The sequence below is a fragment of the Trachymyrmex cornetzi genome, unplaced genomic scaffold (assembly GCF_001594075.2).
Source record: "Trachymyrmex cornetzi isolate Tcor2-1 unplaced genomic scaffold, Tcor1.1 scaffold428, whole genome shotgun sequence".
In the NCBI taxonomy this organism is placed as follows: Eukaryota; Metazoa; Arthropoda; class Insecta; order Hymenoptera; family Formicidae; genus Trachymyrmex; species Trachymyrmex cornetzi.
Genome location: NW_017299049.1, coordinates 38,155 through 41,410, shown reverse-complemented (window position 1 = coordinate 41,410; position 3,256 = coordinate 38,155).

Here is a 3,256-nt window from a genome sequence, read left to right as displayed (position 1 = left end):
TTGAAACACATTTATAACGATCACGTAAACACTGATATATCGTATGAGAATTTTTGCACGTTGTGCCATTTATGTTGGCAACACAAATACAGTTTTGTGGTAATAGACAAAGATAGCGCATTACGCGGTAGATACAGACGAGGATTCAACGATTTCGCTGTAGTGTGAAAAAAATCATCTATAGTGTGTTTGTGAAAAAAACTCGTGAGCAGTACTTCTTTACCGTTACGATAACATTGGAATGAAAAGTCTCTCCGAACGGGAGAGAACAGCAAAACTGATCGCGAAGACACGCGCGTCGATTCGTAAGAAACACAGAGCATTGAAGACTGGTATAATGGAGAAGGAGATCGTTCTGGAGAAACAATTAAAACCTATTATCGAACCATTGAAACAAATCGCTGGAAACACTGCACGTGAAGGTAAACCAGTTAAAACTAAGTTTATGGAAAGTAAGCGAAAGAATAAACGTGAGTACAGCGATGATGAGGAAGATGATGACAATGATGACGACGATGATGATAATGATACAATTCCAACACAAATTACTCCCCAGCGTCTTCCATGGAACAAACGAATAAATAAGAAACGATCAAACGTCATACCTGATTCGTCCATAATTCATTCCACACCAATAGAATCACAACAATAACAAATAACTCCTTTTGACTCGCAGGACGAAGAAGTTTTTGATAATCCATCGCTTAAAACATCTGTCAGACAGGTGTTGAACACCCCTCATGGTCATCAGAGATTGCAAAGTCAATTAGGGCCGTTAGGACAAGTATATGTGAATACTCTTTTAATTGGTAATGCGAGAAATGAAATCGATCTTGTCTACGGTGTTTATTTCGATGAAAACGGCATGATGTTGGGTAATAAAAAATTTGACGTGGATACGGACGACACTATAATATAAACATAGATGGAGTGAGATACAAAGGTACACCGGGTCTATACGAACTGATCTTCAAGAAGATTCCAAACGACGCTATCTACACCGAGAATGATAAACAAACGTACAAACATATTATTGACGACGAACGCTCACAGACGTGATAATAACGCTAGAATGCCTATTAAGAGTAACAAGGGACATAAATACAAAAACATTATTGCCCCGCTCTTAGTTACTCATAAAAGGAGTGTCAGTGGCACGAGTATTGGCTCAGGTATAAAGACAAATATACCATCCGCTGTGAGATTGACTGACAATGAAATAGATTACGTTCATTAGGACGATCCCAACGAGTTGGTGGATCGTCTTCAATTGCTCGATGCTTCTCGTCGTGCGGATAATAACGCTCACGACAACGAAATTTTGTCTATAATCGAAGAACTTCATGAAGCTGGATTAATTATAAATTGAATCGTTGTAATAAAAATTGTGTTTTCGCGCGAACTCGATACGATGTCTGTGAATAAATTTGGTATGCTTCTAAGGAGAGACGATAGCGATGAAATCGAAAAATCGCGATCGTTGATAGAATCGTTACGGAATTACGTACACGACAGTGGGTTCTGTTTGAATCCGGATCATTATGACGCGAAGGAACGAAAAATAGAACACGTGGCCGCACCGGAGTTCGACACCGACGCGGTAAACAAAAGCTACGTCGAACGCACGCTTCGAGGTACGCGAAACGAGATCGAGGAATCGTTTAGAATGATAAGGAGAGATGTACAAGAAGTGCGTAACGATATGGAGAAAATGCGAAGAAACGTGGAAGAGATTAAGTATCTGAATCGAAGTGTAACTGCACAAATGAAAAATGTAGTGACTAATGAGATATTGGAGAATTCGTTCAAAGAACGAATTCAAGGTGGCGACGAATAAAGAGTTGGAAAAAACTATTTTATAATTGCGTCGTGAAATGGAAAGAAGAACTGCGCGAAACTGAGTTTAATTATTGAATAGTTTTTACGAAAACCGCGACAGTTTCGCACTCGATACGATGTCTGTGAATAAATTTGGTATGCCTATGAGGAAAGATGAAATCGAAAAGTCGCGATCGTCGATGGAAACTTTACGAAATTACGTATACAACAATGGGCTCTGTTTGAATCCGGATCATTACGACGCGAAGAAACGAAAAATAGAACACGTAGCCGCGCCGGAGTTCGACACCGACCCTGTAAATAAAAGCTACGTCGAATGCACGCTTCGAGATACGCGAAACGAGATTGAGGAATCATGTGGAATGATAAGGAGCGATATGGAGGAGGTGCGAAGAAACGTGGAAGAGATTCAGCGTCTGACTCGAGATGTAACTGCACGAATGAAAAATGTAGTGACTAACGCGACATTGGAAAAATCGTTCGAAACGATGGGGAGAGATGTGATCGTACGCGCGCTTCGGGATACGCAGAAAGATATCTCGAACGATGTGGAAAAAGTGCGAAACAACGTGGAAGAGATCTCGAAAAGTGTGAGCGCGCTATCGACGAAAGTGTCCAACAAGATTCAGCGTGATATAACTGATCTGCGTCAACAAATGCTTAATATGGTGACGAAAGAGATGATTCAGCATGGTGTAACTGATCTGCATCAACAATTACATAATATAGCGACGAAAGAAACGGTGACGAAGGAGACGTTAGAGAAATCGTTTAAAACAACAGGACGAGTTATAATCGTGCGCGCGCTTCAGAATATGCAGAAAAATAGTTTAAAAGTGTGTAGCGATACGGAAAGAAAGGTTTCCGACGCTATCACACGTCTGACTCGAGATGTAACTGTACGAATGAAAAATATAGTGACTAACGCGACATTGGAGAAATCGTTCGAAACGACGGGGAAAGATATGATCGTACGCGTGCTTCGGGATACGCAGAAAGATATCTCGAACGATGTGGAAAAGGTGCGAAACAACGTGGAGGAGGTCTCGAAAAGTGTGAGCGCGCTATCGACGAAAGTGTCCAACGAGATTCAGCGTGGTGTAACTGATCTGCGTCAACAATTGCATAATATAGCGACGAAAGAAATGTTGGAGACTAACGAAATTCAACAAGGTGTAACTGATCTACGTCAACAAATGAATAATACGGTGACGAAGGAGACGTTAGAGAAATTGTTTAAAACAACAGGAAGAGATAATCGTGCGCGCACTTCAGAATATGCAGAAAGATAGTTTAAAAGTGTATAGTGATATGGAAAAAAGGGTATCCAACGCTATCACACATCTGACTCGAGATGTAACTGCACGAATGAAAAATGTAGTGACTAACGAGATATTGGAGAAATCGTTCAAAACGA